General features: G+C 35.6%; 2 long non-coding RNA genes across 3 annotated transcripts in view; both read right to left on the bottom strand.

Annotated features, from left to right (window-relative positions):
• LOC148911729 (uncharacterized) overlaps positions 1-5662 on the bottom strand; it is a 32920-nt gene extending 27258 nt beyond the window's left edge. For both annotated transcript variants that reach the window (XR_016119525.1, XR_016119526.1), the window contains exons 1-2: positions 5595-5662; positions 1766-1841 (exon numbers count right to left, since the gene is read on the bottom strand). This is a non-coding gene — a long non-coding RNA (uncharacterized LOC148911729). The remainder of the gene's footprint in view (positions 1-1765; positions 1842-5594) is intronic.
• A 3129-nt stretch (positions 5663-8791) lies between these two features.
• Positions 8792-12834, bottom strand: LOC148911728 (uncharacterized). The gene is made up of 3 exons (XR_016119509.1): positions 12638-12834; positions 12055-12331; positions 8792-10595 (listed from the first exon to the last, which is right to left on the bottom strand). It is a non-coding gene; the product is annotated as an uncharacterized LOC148911728 (long non-coding RNA).
• Positions 12835-20109: the final 7275 nt, after the last annotated feature.

The raw sequence follows: 20109 nt of genomic DNA, 5'->3' as shown, positions 1-20109 counted from the left end.
TGATCTTTGATTTCATAAACTACTGTTTTGAATAGCTTAATCAAAGCATGAATAATAAACCAAAATAAGCTATTGCCTATGAAGTTGGAAAATTCTTAGAAATCCTAACTTATTAGAAGTCATCACCATCTGCACACTTCTTACAAAAGACAGTTGTCACAGAAATAACTGAATCTTCTGTTTTGTAACAAGATCTTACCAAAAAGAAAGAAAATATGAAATTGAAGACCATTTTGAACATGTAGCTTTATATTCTAGTAGATCATGGAGTCTTGCTATCATTAAATATGAATGCTCATTGTGCTTTATACATACAGGGACACACACCCTCTAGATTCATCACTGTATCTTTAATGTTCAAAGAGTAGGAATAGTTTAACTCGCTTCTATCATTGTGTTTCATTCTAACACCAACCCAAATTGGCTATTGACTCTTAGACAATGATGGCCGAATTAGATTACAGTGCAACTACTACAACCAAAGCCACCTCGACAAATTTTCTACAAATTAGCCAATCAAAAGTAGGAATCTGAACAATAGAATTGCTACAAATCGGACAAATATCCATGGGTTTACATGGCTGAGAAGACTGCCGGCACCTTTGTTGTCCAATATAAACGTGCTGTCGCATAGCAACATGGTGATAAGATCTAACAGTGTCAGCCTGCCTGATTATATCTTTGTCTGGAAGAAACAAACTGTAATCATAAAGACTGAGTTTTAAATGGTTTCCTAATGTAATTTGCTTTCCTGTTGTATTTGAAGTCGTACATTACTATTTTTCTATATCTTTGGTGACACAAATCACTAATCTGCCAAGAAAATATATTACTAGGTCTTCTTCATCAATTAGTTTTACCAACCGCAACCACGGAAGAATATCTTAATTCAAAATTTGCTGTTAATCTATTGTCTAAATACTCAAGCACTATTAGATAATTTGTAGAAAATTTGTCAAGGTGGCTTTGAACCACTTTCAGTCTCCCTTTTCCTATTTTGATCATAGCCCCCTAGACTACCAATGCAAATATCCTTCTAGTTATAGATTCCACCAATTGTTAGCCCACCTCTAGTATTTTGTGTTTATTTTGTTGGTTAATATAAAAGATGACTGGGAAGCTTAACGTAATAAGAACAGATAAAAAACTCTCTTTGTCCACTTTTTTTCCAGTCAACCCCCCCCCTAAAATAATCCCTCTCAGTTTTAGCCAATCAAAAATTCCATAGGATTGAGTAAAGACCCCTACAACCAGTATTCTACCATTCACTGGCTGCACCACAACCCATTGCTATCTGACTTCATTATATTCTTACACTTTGGTCTTAAACCTCTATGTATGTCCCATTCACTGCCACAACCCATGGTTGTCTTACTGTCTCAATATTCACAAAACCAATCAAACAGTGGTTATATTCATGGCCACAGGCTGATGTACTTTGAATGAAAATAATTGTTCAATAAAAAAGCGAAATATTATGTTCAATGTCAAAAAATAAGAACTCTCCTGTTCAAGTTGTCTTAACATGTACATAATTGAGCATGGGAGGTTTCATACAAGTGCTATTTTCAAGTGTAATTATGTATTATAATTATGTAATATAGTATTATGTAAACAATCAAATGATATTCAGAGAAAGCAAGCATGTTCAGATCCAAAATGTTTCAGTTTTGACGACCAGCACTCACTAATGAAACCCCCACTGCAGATAGTAATGTCTTGCTACTCTGTATCTTCATGTGCAAGAGTAATACACATAACATACCAGCAAATACAGCTATCAAAAAGACTGAGGGAGCAGAGTAAATCATTCATAATCATCTCCAGATATGGTTACTTGCCTGAAATTAAATTAAAGGAAATCATTAATCATGTATTGATCTATATCAAGACTGATTCCATGAGTCAGTCTAGGCTGAATTTGTTTGATCTGCTAATGAGTCCATTGCTTAAATTAATAGCTGCTCAATTGCCAGCCTTGATGACCACCCAAATTAGCTCAACAATCACAGAAAACATCCTTCAATTCACAAAGCAAAAAATATTAGAGAAAAATTCCAAAAAATGGGGAAAATGAGAGAAAACTAAACCAAGATTTGGGAAATTATCGAGATCAATTTTTATGGACAACAATTCCCCCAATAGTACCTTTTAGTGATTGCTAAAATAATATACACCTAGCATAGTTTTATAACTAAAGACTCATTTGTAAAGGTCAACTAAAAGACACAACAGCCAACAGTAAAAATGGGATGTCACTAGTTATACAACCACAAAAAAGCAAAAACTATGAATTATAGAAGCATTTAATTAATATTTTGAAGCAAAACTTTGATTATTTTTCATTTTAGCAGAGCACCTAGCTGGCCAAAAGTGCACAATACTTGAAAAAAAAACTTAACTCATCAAGCTGATTTTTCATGGCTTTATCATATCACTTCCATCCATATGTCCATATATGTGTCAGCATAAACACCACAGGATTCCCACTAGATTTCAAACCAAAACTCAAAAGGTACAGCAAATATTGCTTTCGGACTGGTCAATTTTAGACCCAGAACAACAACATAAAAAATAAAAAACTTTTTTATGCAGTCAAACATGGATAGTGATTCAAGAATTAAGGTATTTCTCAAGCGATCATATATCTTTACATTCTAGAAAAATAATTTTCATTATTATATCATTACCAATGAAATATCATTTTTCTCTATTTCAAAAAATTGATATCTTCACACGTAACTATACCCCATACTAAAGGTTAATGTATCTATAACATGACACTTGATGCTGACACCCCCATTATATGAGCCCATACTATAGGTTAATGTATCTTTAACATGACACTCAATGCAGACACCCCCATTACATGAGCCCATACTAAAGGTTAATGTATCTTTAACATGCCACCTAATGCCAACAACCCCATTACATGAGCCCATACTAAAGGTTAATGTATCTTTAACATGACACTCAATGCTGACACCCCCATTACATGAGCCCATACTAAAGGTTAATGTATCTTTAACATGACACTCTATGCCGACACCCCCATTACATGAGGCCATACTATAGGTTAATGTATCTTTAACATGACACTCAATGCCGGCACCCCCATTACATGAGCCCATACTATAGGTTGATGTATCTTTAACATGCCACCTAATGCCAAGACCTCTAGAAGCCTGTCTTCATAATGTATGGCAGAAGGGGGGCGCAGGTGAAATTGAGAAGGGATCGGGAAAATTTTGGTAGGAAAAAAAGGGGGGTGGGCAAATCTTTATCAGAAAAATGGGGGATGCACAATTTTTGGAAGAAGCTACAAGCCTTGCTTAGGGGGGATTGTATTTTTTTTGCATGACTTTAAGGTTGGTGCCTACTAATTGCGAACCATTTTTATTTTTTTCAAATTTTGCCAGTCATTTAAATCACCCAAGAGGCCACAGGAATCCGAAAAAAAAAGGGGGTACCCACGCATCTAAACGAGAGAAATTGACGTTAAACACCGATGACGAAAGCACTTTTTTACGCAAGGGGAAAAAATCATATTACGAAGTTGTTTTGATCGAATTTATCTGAAACTTGTTTCAAATGAACGACTATTTGTGCTCTTCATTTCAAATATATAAACGTTTATGTATCATATGAGAAACCATTTTTTTAACCAAATTTTGCCTTCAAAAGTGTAAAATATGGTTCTAAAGGGATGCTACATTTTTGCTTACATTTTCATCCAAAACCATTTTTATTTTAAAAATTCTATTATAAAAAATAATTTAACTATTTCTGTTACATTTTGGACGGGAAAAAATGGGGGTACCCAGACGTTTTAAAAAGTTATGAGTTTTTAAAATATTTTTTTGAGGATAAATTGGGTGCTAAGGTCGTCAAGCATGACACGGCGTTATGAAACAGCTTGACACCCTCTGTTTTTGACGTGTTTGCAGCAGCTCCTTCATGTCTTCATGGTTTTACAAGCAGGAGGAAAACTGAAAAAAGCGATATTTCAAGTCTTCAAAGTACCAGAAAACTTATTCAATTGGAAGAACAATAATAAATAATTATTTCCTGTGTAGAAGTAAAGATTTCCTTAAGCAAATGGTATGTAGTTTTTTTTTTTTTTTTGAAGTCGGAAAAAGAACAGCTTTTCATGAATGTTTCATGGCAGTCGTGCATGCAAAGCAAGAACCAGGCAAAAACTTTCGTAAAATACAAACCTACATTTAGTTTAACTTCACAAGTGCAAGAGACAGATTTAATAAATCAAAATAATAATTTTCTTTGTCAGTATGCTCTTTGCGTGAACGTTTTTGAATATACTTTTTGAGTGAGTGAAAGACAGTTTATGTAAATACGAGGTCTTCCAACAACAAAAGTTTATTTAATGTAATTGTACTCGCAGGAAAAGGTAAATGAATGGCTGATATTTGGTGTAATGTGTCATTCCTTTTCAATTTTCATTTAACTTTAAAACAAAATAAGCTTATCTGTATGGAAATATTGAAAAGGTTATTTTATTATTCACCGATCCGAGGCCATCGAAACTGCCTTTTCTAGAAAGTAAAAACATATGATTTTTCGCCAAAAACACCTGAATTCTTGAACATTACTCTGTGATACACCTTTGACTACATAAATAATAGTTATTCCTGTTGTTCTTGGTTTATTTTTTTCCAAGGCCGAAGTTTTCTGTACCTTGGAGTGTTTTGCTTTTGAAAACCGCGGGAATCCCTTGATGTAGATGCGCAGTAAGTGTGCGCGCTGACAATAGTAGGGGGGGTGTTAAGAATTATTCTGGATATTTAAAATATATACCTCCTCCCCCCTTTGCCATGCATGATGAACGCAGCCTAACATGACGCCATACTAAAGGTTAATGTTTCTTTAACATGACACCCAATGCCAAATGAAGTGTGACACTTGAAGTTTAATATCTCATTTGCTGACTAGCATTTTGGAGGATTAACACGTGGTGGATTAACACATTTTGTCGTCCCTGCCTAAGGAATGTGGGGCATTAGGTGGGGATTCGTTTTGTAAATTCCAAGATGGTGGCCATTGTTGTAGCATTTTACCTTCTTATAAAACAACTAGTGGGGGAGGGGGGGTTAGGGTTGGGGTTTACTTTGACTGGTGCATTAATTCTTCAAAGAAAAAAATATTTGGTAACAAAACACTCCCAAAAACATATTAAATAAGTCAACTCATTATTTCATTGCTGTTGTTAGTTTTGTTTTTTGTTTTGTTTTTGTTTTGCTCTCCAGGGAGAGGCTGGTAAAAATACGTTTTGGTCTTGAAGAAAAAACAGTTTTGAATTCTTTGAAAGAAAAAGAAAATTGAGCAAAGACATTCGAAAACGTATCATTAAACATCTTCAAACCTGTTCATAGCTAAGAAAACCATCCTACGAAGACAAAATGTATGTTCGAACAAGTTATTTCGACCACGGCATCCGAGTAATTTCACGTGGTCAAACAAACACTCGATAAGTCAACGAAAACACGACAAATATCAGAAAGAAAGGCCTATAGGGAAGTAAACGAATTTAACTTAAATTATTCAAGGGTTCTTTATAGGTTCTGAACGTTTCTTACCTTCTAAATAGCGAGTCTTCTTCTCTTTTAATAACTTTATCTTGTCCTCAAAGTCCGCCATGTTTTTGATGTAGCACCGAAAGGGCTGATGGGATATCTGTATTGATAACCATAATACCTTGCGCTAATATACTTTAAATGCCGCAAAAGACACAATCGTCAAAAGGACTTACTTTGAGCGATTAAAATTCTACTTATAAAATATTTTAGATATAACGCGTGCGCTTATTTGGTTGGCTACCGTGTTGATATATGAGGGCAGAGACACGCTCGTGCAAAATCATTGTTCAAAATATTTTATAAAAGCTGACGCCTCTTGTTCCCAAGCTTGCTTTTTTTTGTGCTCTACAGCTCACAGCGCATTTATACCACACTACAGAGACATGCGTGCGCGTTTTATATTCGTTATTATAAAATAACTGCTTTGAATATTGCGTTCTGATTGTTTGGGAGCGCGTGCTTAATGAGAGCACACAGCACACGCGCGCACTTTTAGTAGTGTCATTCCTATATAAAAGAACGGTTATTGTAATTTGTATCTGATAAAAGAAATAAAAAACTTGCTTGCTGTGCTGTGTGGAGTTATAAAGCACTTGGGGATTGGCAGAACACTTGAGAAGTGTCCAGAAGCACTCCACTATGCGTCGTGCTTCTCCTAACACTTCTCTCGTGTTCTGCCAACCCCCGCGTGCATTATTTATAACTGCACACAGCACGCGCTCGCGTTTTCTATTTCTTCAATTATACATTTAATCACAGGTAGCCCAAGCTTGGTTTCTGTGGTGTCCTGTTATAAGGAAATGTATGGGGAATCATCAAAAATTTCAATAAAATCATCAAAACGTGAAATAAAGCCTCGAAATTTTACCCTATCATTGAGAAATAGCACTTCTTTCGCTCTGCGTGGTTATTTTTTGAATTTAGCCCGTTTTAAGGATTTTTTTCCCCACCAGTAAGAAATAAGAGAAGGTTGGAAACTCGGGATCCAAAAGCGAGCCATCACGAGTCTTTGAAACCTCGAACGTCTTCGAATTTTCTTTCCAGCGCCAAATTTTAGTCATGACTCTTTTCTCACATCCCTATAGAACCGAGAAAGTCGCATTAGAGATTAGTCTTCGCGTCTTTAAGCCATGAAATTTGCCTGTATTCACATACTACCTCGCTTGTTCTGACCCGTACTTGGAGCTCACTGTACACCAGTTCAACGGATTTCTTTCGGCAACCGACCCGAGGTCACGCCGGAAGTCTTCGTATCGTAAATGCGGATTCGATTTGGATATCGTATTTCTTCGAAATTATAAGTTAAATACTTTTGTATCTTAGGCTGTTAAAAAATACACTCACCATAATTTTCGAAATTATAAGTTAAATACTTTCGTATCTTAGGCCGTTAAAAAATACACTCACCATAATTTTCGAAATCATAAGTTAAATACTTTTGTATCTTAGGCCGTTAAAAAATACACTCACCATAATTTTCGAAATCATAAGTTAAATACTTTTGTATCTTAGGCCGTTAAAAAATACACTCACCATAATTTCGAAGAAATACGATATCCAAATCGAATCCGCATTTACGATACGAAGACTTCCGGCGTGACCTCGGGTCGGTTGCCGAAAGAAATCCGTTGAACTGGTGTACAGTGAGCTCCAAGTACGGGTCAGAACAAGCGAGGTAGTATGTGAATACAGGCAAATTTCATGGCTTAAAGACGCGAAGACTAATCTCTAATGCGACTTTCTCGGTTCTATAGGGATGTGAGAAAAGAGTCATGACTAAAATTTGGCGCTGGAAAGAAAATTCGAAGACGTACGAGGTTTCAAAGACTCGTGATGGCTCGCTTTTGGATCCCGAGTTTCCAACCTTCTCTTATTTCTTACTGGTGGGGAAAAAAATCCTTAAAACGGGCTAAATTCAAAAAATAACCACGCAGAGCGAAAGAAGTGCTATTTCTCAATGATAGGGTAAAATTTCGAGGCTTTATTTCACGTTTTGATGATTTTATTGAAATTTTTGATGATTCCCCATACATTTCCTTATAACAGGACACCACAGAAACCAAGCTTGGGCTACCTGTGATTTAATTAATAATTTACATGAACGAACGTGACACACGAGACTTCATTAACACAGGCGCATTTCGATTCTTTAATATCTTTCTCTTTTGATTTCATGTCTTGCGCATTTTTAGGGAGTGGATACAACGCAGTGAACTTGACCACCCCTCCCCCTATAGATATGTAGGTATATGTTGGAGTGGATACGCAGATACGCAGTGAAGTAGACCACCCCTCCCCCTATAGATATGTAGGTATATGTTGGAGTGGATACACAGACACGCAGTGAAGATGGCTGATCGCCAGTTCTTCTCGATCTCTGATTGGTTGATTTTCTCACACCTCTAATTGCCGATTGGTTACTTCTTGCCAATTTAAAATTGTATCTCTTTGTTACGTCTGCAATATTTTCATGCAACTTCAGTGAGAATTTTTTGGGTTTAAAAAATAGCTTTGCAGTTAAAAAATTAAAGGGATTAAAATACTAGACGATGTTACCAAATTTCTCCAGCAGCTGACCTTTATTGTTTGTTTTGAATGAAAGGCTCAAATGAAAATACAAAAGAAATGTATACCACAAATTGGCTTTTTGGCTTGAATAGACCTTATTCGTGGTGTGACAATGTTTTCCCAATTCAACGTGACAAACCTCTGGGGAAATGAAGAGCTATTGTTTTGCAACTCCTCGGGATATCATCGTTATTCCTTTCGTATCCTCTGGGATATTCATGAATTTTTCGAAGAGTAAAAACAAAAGAAAATGAATCCTCTGGAGGTTTGTCACGCTGAATTGGGAAAACATTGTCACACCACGAATAAGGTCTATTGGTTGTAATGTTTTCCTATTCCATCTAGAAAAATTGGATTCCTTTTGTATTTTCATGTAAGCCCCATATCCAAGATAATTTTGAGAAGTTTCCACTGATTCACCCATATGTCACAAGGAAAAGGTTTCAATCTGGCTTCCCCATTAAAGTATATTTTTTAGAGTAAAATAAAGATATGGGATGGAGCTTGATCATTAAGGTATTCACATTTACCACATCCCATCCCATCCCCTCACAAGGGACAAACCACTAATAAGACAGCTATTTTTCTATATATAAGGATTTTATTGCAAATGATATTCTTGCATTCAATTCAATCATAATATGATTTGCACTATAATAGTAATAATAATAATAATAATAATAATAATAATAATAATAATAAAGCCCTTATTTCTTGAGGGTAATACTAAATAGTACAAATAAAGTTATAGCCCTCCTAACAATTAAAAGTACAAAATATGAGTAGCATGGGTGGCATTCGCAGCTAACGCATCGTCTTTTACCGCTGTGAGTCGACTGGGTCGGGTCACTGGCTCGAGCCCTGCAGTCACCACGTGTGAATTGAGTTTGTTTGATGTGTTGTTCTCTCCTATGCTACATGGGTTTTCACTGGGTTCTCCAGTTTCCTTCCACTGTTAAAATCAACACATGAGTTGAGTGTTGCATAGAATATTGAATGGTAGTAGTGTGTGTGAGTGAAAAGTGTCCCCAATTAGTGCAAAAGCGCTAAAACAATAAGACACTTAAATAAAAGTGATTGTTTTTTTAATTTTATCATTATGTTATGATGTAAAAATATTCATTAAACTCATTAATAATTCACGAGGAAAACACAACAGAAATCACAACTGTGAAGAGTTTTTTAAAATCAGATACAGAATCCTGCATAAACTTTAAGATGAATTTTCTTGGCCAGATTCATTTTTATCTTGAAAATTTTAGCGAAACACAAAAGAACTAACCTAGACGTTTGATAAGTAATCTAGTGGCAGTATTGTATCTGATATACAAACTCTCAGCTACGCCTCGAGCTTGTATATCGGATACAACACGGCCACTCATACTGTATATATTACATAAAAAGATAAGAATATATGTAAAAAGCTAATTATACATTATCAGAATATAATATCAAAACATAAAGGAAAACAAAAGAAATAAATATAACTAATTATAGTAATTGCAAAATAAATATACTAGTATCATGGTAAAAAATTACTAAGTGAAAGTCGCTGGTTTAATAAAAGTTTAAAATAACTATTCTTAAAAGACATAACATTTGAAAGTTTTCTGTAATCAAGTGGCAGACTATTCCATAATTTTGCAGTGGAGACACAGAAAGTTATTCCACCTTCAGTTTGCCTCTTAAAAATAGGACATACAAAATTGTAATTTGCATATCTCATGCTTCTACCCTAACCCTTTCACTATTTAATATTAATGTATCATTCATATATGGAGCTGTTATTCCATTTATGTGCTTAACAGGTCATGTGACCCTACCTCCCTTGAAACGAGTAGCTGTGTTAAAATGAACATCAGGAATAAAAAGAGCACCTCGATATTAGTAGGGTGAAAGAGGTTTAGGTCATAGAAAGCAAAAAAGTAGAATTAAAAATTTATCATCGATAAGAGTACAGACACATAAAAAACTGATGTCTATTTGTTTTTTGCAATATCAAAAACAATAAAAACTTTTCTCATTTTTAGCGATTAAAACAACCAATGGAAAGAGTGCACCCTCGTTGACATCAGCTTTATCTGTCTGTCCTGTCATATATGATAAAAAATAATCAATCAGCATGTGAGAAATTGGTAAGTTATTGTGATTGTCCCACGCTGTGATACGACAGCGAAAAGCTTTGTAGATTTATTTTTTAGATTGTAAAACAGATGTCTTATAAGGATTTGTATGGTATATATGCTCTTTGCCATCCAGCACATTTTCCCATACAAATCCTCATAAAATATTCCATTTCATATTTGATGCCATTTATTCTATAGTCAACATTATGAGCTGAAACTTCACCCCCTTACTAAAGTTGAGCTGCTCTTTTCATTTCCAAAGTTCGTTCCTGTCAGTGCAAGTCGTCCATTGCCTGATTACTCATAGCTGGTGAATAGAAAAAAAGACAAAAATGAAAAAAGGTTTGAGTTTAGGCATGGACTGAATATGAATACTACAATGATACAGTACAAAAGAAATGCCACAACTTGCATAAAAGAAAGTCTAATTTCTATAATTTTCATATTACCCAAGATAATATTGAGAAGGTTCCATTGTAAAATGGTTCACCAGAACATAGACCACTTTTACCAAGATTTGTTTTTTCCCCAAATAACTACCAGTCAGTCACCAGTCATGATTACAGGCCAAATTAGTTTCAGCTCAGTATATCTTGTTTCTGGCTCAATGTTACTGGTCAAAATGACCAGAAAGGCAAAGATTTGACTGGGCAGGTTCCAATTGACCCCTTACAGCTTGTCAGAATGTAGCTCAATTTGGAGAACTTAAAAATAGGTTTCCACCTCTCAGGAGATTGATTTTTTTGTTTGTTTTATCCTCCAAATTGAGCTGCTTTGACGCCACTAGCAAGGGTTCTATTCTAGCCCAACATTGTTCAAGAAAGGGCCATTATTTTTAGACTTGGTAGGTAAAATTTCTAATTTTAGCATAGTTTTTTGGGAGGGCAATTGTTTTCCTAAAAATATATAGCTGCCCAAGGATCGATGTCCTGTTGCTTGCCGGAAAATTATTGGAATAAATTTTTTGTTATTGTAATATTTATACATTCCACCATTCATCACCAAATCATCAACAACTGTAAATAAATCCTTTGAACTGACAGGACTTGACTTTTGGGTGGGATGGGTGGCATAGTGGTTTACCGCTCGCCTCTCACCACTGTGATCCATGTTTGAGCCGTGGCTCTGACTGAGTCATATGTGAGTTGAGTTTGTTCGATGTGATGCTCTCTCCCTTGCCACGAGGGTTTTATCTCCAGAAAAGCAACATGTGAGTTGAGTGTTTTATGTTGTAAATATATATATGCGAAGGTAGGGAGATAATGACAAAAGTATAAAAGAAATAATAAATGAAATGAAATAAAATAAAAATATAGTAATAAATGGGATTTAACAGTGGCATTTCTACAGAGTAGCTATCATCCACTGTAATTCCAATTGGAATTTAGGAGTTGATTTTTGCGGAGGGAGGAAAGCCGGAGAACCCGGAAAACCCTCGAAGCACAGGAGAGAACCAACAAACAACTCTACTCACATACTACACAGGAGAGAACCAACAAACAACTCTACTCACATACGATACCAAGCCCGGCGGGACTCGAACTTGGTCGCATTGGTGAGAGGCGAATGCTCTCACAGCTACGCCACCCGTGCTTCCCAAATGAGGGAGGAAGGGAAGGATAGAGGATGGAAGAAATGACATAATTATGGATTTCCTAATTTTCTGATTGTTTCAACAATATGTCATAATGACAAACATCATCACTGTGGGTATCATGCATCCATATTACAGCAATCAAAGTAATTAGTCATACATATTAACTCACTTTCTATTTCACTTTCTATACACTTCTCCCATCTACTTCCAGCTTGCTTGATCTCTTTTGTTGCTGAAGTTTTCTTGTTCCAATTTTTCAGTATCTGTCTCTTCATCATCTATAACGTTTTCAGCTATCAACTGTTCTGATCACTCTCCTTGTATTTTGTTTAGCTTCTGATCATGCTTTCTACAATCTGGAGCACTCCCTTGGCCATAAATCCTTGATGATGACTGCTTTTCTCCACATACCTCACATAATTTATTCATTTATTGGTCTTTTTTACCTGAAACAATTTCAAACAATAGTTATAAATAGTATAAAGAGCAAACTATATAAGGTCTGAAGTGTTTTGGTGGCATGCTAAAGCAACCCTTAAAAGTGTAGTGGGAGCTTATGGCAAAACTAGGTAGGGGGGGGACGAGTTGAAAAACAAATTAATTAACTCTAGTGCAATTACTAGCAAAATGTCTCTCCCTCGACTCTATTGTTAGAATGAATTCCTTCCTACAGACTCGTCAAATAAGTAGATTTGCTTTAGTTCAATTTAATTAAAAAAATAGGCCAGTGCTTCAAATAAAGATTAACTCACTTGATGAACTTGAAATCTTTTACACGAAAAACACATCAAAACGTTGAATTGTTGTACCATTCTAATCCACTGGTGTTAAAGAAATGCTTCTTTCCGATAACGTAGTCCAAAATCTCTCTTTTTTGAAGAATATTCAGAGCAAAAAGACAAGCTTCGATGAAAAGAAAAAAATAACACAAAAGGATCTCTGTATTGGTCCCAATCCACACTCGGTTTGTCAAAGAATGATCAGGAACGCCTTGTCATAAATGACTCCCGCACAAGATTTTTAATCTTAAATATCAGTTATCATGGTTATTACGATTATTGCATAAAAATATATAAATAAAAATCATGAAACAAGAATAGTGATGTTTCGTAGATTAGAAAATTTTAAAAATGTAAACAATTGGATAAATTTAATGTCGTGGATAAAAATATGAACAGGCCTACCCCAGGGTAGTCTCCCTCGCATCCGTTTTTAGTGTCGAGAGGGAGCGTTGCGCGACGACCGACACTAAAAACGGATGCGAGGGAGACTAACCCCAGAGGTGTGTGAAAAATACTACATAGCAGTATTGCAGCTGGAAATTTCATGTTGAACATTATTCCCTTGTAGAATATGGCCAAGTTTTTGCAGTGGATATGAAGTCGCGAAAGAAATTTTCAAACTGAATGTTGTGCTTGCATAAATTAAATGAGTAAGCGCGCACTCATCGAAGAACATCTTTAATTTCTCCACCTAAGCTTTTAGCTCCAAATCAAAAGTTTCCAAGACTTTGGAGCTCTGGCTACCTGCGCATATAGATAGGGTCTACTAGAGTGCATATGATATTACCTTGAAAAAATTGGAAAGAAATTGCACAAATTTTAACAAATAGTAAGTTCAGTGACCTCTGAGTCAGTAGACTGTTGTACAGCATATTGTAAAATATTGACTGGACTGGACTGGACTGGACTGGACTGGACTGGACTGGACTGGACTGGACTGGACTGGACTGGACTGGACTGGACTGGACTGGACTGGACTGGAAAAAGTAACAAATTCTTAAGGTGGCTGCCTACTTTTGAACGTTCGATTTGAGCCCACGATGTGCGCGCGCTCAAAAAAAGAAGAACCATACGCGTTTTGAGCTTCAACAGGGCAAAACCCTCAAATTTTGCACGGGACTCTATATTTTTTGTTAGCTCATTCGAAAAAACTCCTAAAAATCTAGGTTATATCAACATTTTAGGAAAAGTTTAAATCAGGAACACGTGAAAAAATAGATTTTTGTAGGGATTTTTGTTCGACTTTATGAGATTTTTTAAGAGCACCGAAACTACAAAATATGACAAATCAATGTATCTCTCTTTCTTTTTGTCGAAAATTTCCATGTATTATTGTAGAAGGATTGACTAGCCTTCGTTCGTGCAATCATATAGTCTGCATATAACTATTATCTTATGAATCTTAATTTTTTTCTTATCACTTCCGGTGGCGCAATTTTTACTCCAAAAGCTCGTGCGTAGGCTTCCATTAAATGTTGATTATCTCAAAAACAAGCTCGGGACACCTTATTTTTCTTTCCAGATTTGGAATCAGCATTAAATTTCAATTCGGAAAATCGAAGTTTTAAAAATAGCTTAAATCAATTTCCAAAAGTAGACAGTCACCTTAAAGAGCAAGAGGAATGGAGATCAATGATGTAATTTTTTTGTTTTGATCGTAAACGAAATGGTTTTAAGAACAGCAGCAAAATGATGAAACCGCAAGCCGCTTATACGCCTATATAACACACCTACATTCCTAAGGTACTGCAATCTTTTTTTTTTTTTTTTTTTTTCATCAGTTAGATAAACTAACTTTTTCTAAAAAATAGATATAATCTAGATATTTAGGAGTTTTTTTCAAATAAAAAGGCTATTAAGAGCATATAGAGTCGCGTGCAAAATTTAAGGATTTTAAATACGTTCAAGGAAACCCTTAAATATGGTCATTTGAATAAAAAGATACTCTTAAATACAGTCATTTGAGTAAAAGGATACTCTTAAATACGGTCATTTGAATTAAAGGATACTCTTAAATACAGTCATTTGAATAAAAGGATACTCTTAAATACGGTCATTTGAATAAAAAGATACTCTTAAATACAGTCATTTGAATAAAAGGATACTCTTAAATACAGTCATTTGAATAAAAGGATACTCTTAAATACGGTCATTTGAATAAAAGGATACTCTTAAATACTGTCATTTGAATTAAAGGATACTCTTAAATACGGTCATTTGAATAAAAGGATACTCTTAAATACAGTCATTTGAATAAAAGGATACTCTTAAATACAGTCATTTGAATAAAAGGATACTCTTAAATACGGTCATTTGAATAAAAGGATACTCTTAAATACAGTCATTTGAATAAAAGGATACTCTTAAATACAGTCATTTGAATAAAAGGATACTCTTAAATACGGTCATTTGAATAAAAGGATACTCTTAAATACGGTCATTTGAATAAAAGGATACTTTTAAATACGGTCATTTGAATAAAAGGATACTTTTAAATACGGTCTAGGATTTTCTTATTACAAGACTACATCCCGGGGGTAGTTTCACCAAAAGAAACAAATCAATACATGAAACAGATCAAAAGAAACTTAATGGACGAATATGGCTCAACAGTTTATGGGAAGCTTCAAAAGTCCTTTCACTGGATTTTAATTATAAAGCATGAGATTATGGTCAAAGATCTACTTTTTCAAATCCATTGGTGGTCATAGCTAACATTAACGTAAGATTAGTCAGTTTGAGTTTATTCTCACAGAGATATTCTCTATTTGATGATTGGATTGATTTTTTACGAGGATCCTGGGTTGCATCATCGATTTCTTATGTCGGCAACGAAAACCATTTCAAAAAGAAAGCAAAGGACATCCTTTTTTTAAGGGCTATGAAATAAGGAAAAGATGCTGTACGCTTGATAGGCTCTTAAAAAGGCCGAGTTCAAATTGATAGTGCTTGTCTTTCCTCGCGGGACACAGAATAAGAGCGAATTCCAGTTGATTGGAAGTGTTTTATTTTCTTAAAGAAACTTCAAGCAATTCTCCACAGCTAATAGATAATTTTGCTTGATACATTAAAAAAATTCAGGCTGAAAAGCTTTTTTGAGTAGGTATATATAATGTTTAGGCCACCCATCCAAATGCTAACCCTCCTTAGACGGGCTTGACTCAGTATTTTCGATGCCTAAGTTTTTCCCACTGGACCACACTTCGATATACGTAATCAGCATAACAATAGCCGTGAAAACAATGCACCAGATAGACTAGACTTTTTGATGTTATTTTCTCAACCGATTCCGTGCGTGGCAGAGATGCAAGGGATTAGCCGATATGGTCTGGGGGCCGGCTGGTCTCTCCCCTGATGCTTCGGCTAGAACATTTTCTTGCGTAATTCGTACACCCAAGGGCAGAAGGATTTAATCGCCGTCAAGTCCGAAGTCCATACGACGCCTCAGCTCTGCGGATGTCTCGGGGGTATGGCAAAGTAGAATCGATTTTTTTGAGTTCTTTTGGTGGGTTCGAATCCCACGTTATGCAAAAAAGATTTTTTTTTTTTTATACATTTTTTTATTGTAGATTCAAATCTTTAGTCGCTTTTAACCGGTTCGATCAACATTATCATGCATTTTAGCAATATCGATCTACGAAAAAGTAGAATTATGTTTTCCTGTCTTTCCTAACTTAACATAATTTCTTTTTAAATTTCTATAAATGTTTTCCGCTTTTTATATACATAGCTACGTAGCATTGCCCGGTCCCCGTGGGTCAGATAAGAGGGGGTTTGAATGGGGATACCCGAGTCGGTTTAATTTAGTAATTTGTAAGTCAATTATAAGCTAACTGTTAATAATTTTACAAGCGCTGGCCATAATATTAACAAAAATAACAAAATATCAGTTATTAAATAACTGTTATTGACAAACATTTAGGAAAAATGTCAGTTAACTATAACCCCATCAACACCTTCAGATAAGAGTGCCCATTTTCAAACTCTACTGTCTCCCACTTAGTTTCACCCTAAATATTTCTTCAGAAATGTGATCAAGCTTGTCTTTATTCGTCTTTGTAAATCACAGATTGTTTCTTGCAGCAAACAATTTACGCAAATATGCTAAACGATCATGAAATGTCGCAACAGAGGGAGATTAATAAAGTGAATGGTGAAAATAAAATCGGAAAAACTAAATAATTAATTATTTTTTAAATTTGAGATCAAGATAATGTCCTCCGTAATGCGAAAGACTTAAAAGCATCAATTAAAAATGCACTAGAACATTTTTTTCGCGCGCTCCTTTGTTTTCCTATATAATTTCAATATGGTATCTAATGTCGATCTTACGTATATATATTCTGATAAGGGAGGAAACTACAGTCGCCATCTTTGAACAAACAACTCACTTTAAACCACGATTTCTTTTAAAACTCGTACTCCACAAAAAACTTGATCAAAATGCCTTCTCGTAGGGTAGTGGCTAGATGGGATACTCGCAGTCCAGGTGCATTGAAGGAACCTTTTATTTAATCAGGAAGAAATTTTATATATTTTGGTCGACTCAAAGATGAAATAAAAATTAAAAGAAATAGGAGCTTTGAATAAAATTAACGATAGGAGTTGAATAGGAACTTCATAAGGTCCTTTTACTGGATGTGAACTAAGGGCAAGACTGTGATGGAGCTACTTTTCGACTTCCATTAAAAAGGTCCTTTTTTGATATTTTAAAATTGATATGTTTGAATTATTGAAAACAAAGAATAAATATTCATAGACTAATTCTGGGCGCGGATCAAATGCCCTGCCGAGAGGCCCGTTTTTGCAGTCTAGACCGTTACTCAATTGAAAAGAATTCTATTTAATGTAAAAGTTTCTATTTTAGATAAACTTCAAGCCATTCCCTTCTGCTTAATAGATTATTTTGCTTATAACACACACTTTAAAAGGACGGTGAGCACCAATTCACAAGCTACAAAAGGACGTTCGGTTAGCACTAGTTCACACGCTTCAAAAGGACGGTCGGTTATCACTAGTTCACACGTTTCAAAAGGACGGTCGGTTAGCACTAGTTCACACGCTTCAAAAGGACGGTCGGTTAGCACTAGTTCACACGCCTCAAAAGGACGATCGGTTACCACTAGTTCACACGCCTCAAAAGGACGGTCGGTTAGCACTAGTTCACACGCTTCAAAAGGACGGTCGGTAATCACTAGTTCACACGCTTCAAAAGGTCGATCGGTTAGCACTAGTTCACACGCCTCAAAAGGACGATCGGTTAGCATTAGTTCACACGCTTCAAAAGGACGGTCGGTTAGCACTAGTTCACACGCTTCAAAAGGACGGTCGGTTAGCACTAGTTCACACGCTTCAAAAGGACGGTCGGTTAGCACTAGTTCACACGCTTCAAAAGGACGGTCGGTTAGCACTAGTTCACACGCCTCAAAAGGACGATCGGTTAGCATTCGTTCACACGCCTCAAAAGGACGGTCGGTTAGCACTAGTTCACACGCTTCAAAAGGACGGTCGGTTATCACTAGTTCACACGATTTAAAAGGACGGTCAGTTACCACTACTTCACACGCTTCAAAAGGACGGACGGTTAGCACTAGTTCACACGCCTCAAAAGGACGTTCGGTTATCACTAGTTCACACAATTCAAAAGGACGGTCGGTTTTTTTTATTTTATTTATCTATTTATTTATTTTTTTGTATATTTTATATAATTCCTACAATACTTTATTGTTAACTATTCTTTCTATAATTAAGAACACTAAACCTGACTACCTTCTGCAAATGTTTTTACAAGCCTACTAGCTACCTCGATTAACCTCTGGTTACTGTAGCTAATATGGCACCTTAAAAATGTCATATTTGTATTTTATGTTAAGTTAAACAATTGTAAATAAGGTGCTAAATAAAGATTTTATTGATTGATTGATTGATTGATAACACTAGTTCACACGCTTCGAAATGACGGTCGGTTAGCACTAGTTCACACGCTTCAAAAGGACGGTCGGTTAGCACTAGTTCACACGCTTCAAAAGGACGGTCGGTTAGCATTCGTTCACACGCTTCAAAAGGACGGTCGGTTAGCACTAGTTCACACGCTTTAAAAGGACGGTCGGTTAGCATTCGTTCACACGCCTCAAAAGGACGGTCGGTTACCACTAGTTCACACGCCTCAAAAGGACGCTCGGTTAGCACTAGTTCACACGCTTCGAAAGGACGGTCGGTTAGCACTAGTTCACACGCTTCAAAAGGACGGTTAGCACTAGTTATCACACTACAAATGAACGGCTTATTTTAATGTAATTTTTAAGATAAAGTTTCATTAATGTCTGTTTGCGTATTGTGATGATGTTTGTAATACTTGCTACTCCACATTTCTTCACACGCTATAAAGGGATGCCTTCTTTCGATGTACTTCGACATACATTTCTTTGTAGTTTATGATCAAAATATCAGTAGTAAAGGGAGAAAGAAATACCCAAACACCCCAAAATATAAATTATAGTCACAAGTAATGTGAAATAAGCACATTAGCCACCCTTTGGGCTTCATAGGAATAAAATAAATTAAGGATTTATATACAAAGAAATGTATGGAGCGATGTTCGATGTTGAGTGTATGACGTCACAGACTCCAAAAAATAATCTTAAAAATATCATACTTTCGTCCTGAATATCGAGAAAACACTTCATACAGTGATTATTGGACCTTTCAAGAGTATTTTTATTCAAGCCATTCTCGTCTGTTTAAAAAGATATTTTAGCTTAATAGCCCGTTAAGAAAATTAAGAATCAAAAGTTTGTTTGAGTAGATATAATGTTTAGGCCACCCATCCAAATGCTAACCCTCCTCAGTCGGGCTTGACTCAGTATTTTCGATGCCCAAGTTTATCCCACTGAGTATTTTTTAGGAAGTTTCAGCTGAATCCAAGTTTGAGCGATTTTCGTCGTAGTAGCACTTTAAAGTATTCTATCTTATTCAATACTTTAAAGTGCTACTATGACGAAAATCGCTCAAACTTGGATTCAGCTGAAACTTCCTAAAAATACTCTTGAAAGGTCCAATAATCACTGTATGAAGTGTTTTCTCGATATTCAGGACGAAAGTATGATATTTTTAAGATTATTTTTTGGAGTCTGTGACGTCATACACTCAACATCGAACATCGCTCCATACATTTCTTTGTATATAAATCCTTAATTTATTTTATTCCTATGAAGCCCAAAGGGTGGCTAATGTGCTTATTTCACATTACTTGTGACTATAATTTATATTTTGGGGTGTTTGGGTATTTCTTTCTCCCTTTACTACTGATATTTTGATCATAAACTACAAAGAAATGTATGTCGAAGTACATCGAAAGAAGGCATCCCTTTATAGCGTGTGAAGAAATGTGGAGTAGCAAGTATTACAAACATCATCACAATACGCAAACAGACATTAATGAA

Source organism: Actinia tenebrosa, unplaced genomic scaffold, assembly GCF_029948245.1.
Source record: "Actinia tenebrosa isolate PJP-AT-01 unplaced genomic scaffold, QUT_ActTen_1.0 PGA_scaffold13__45_contigs__length_12533684, whole genome shotgun sequence".
NCBI lineage: Eukaryota > Metazoa > Cnidaria > Anthozoa > Actiniaria > Actiniidae > Actinia > Actinia tenebrosa.
Note: the sequence above shows the minus strand (reverse complement) of the source record. Positions and strands in the feature narration are given on the sequence as shown.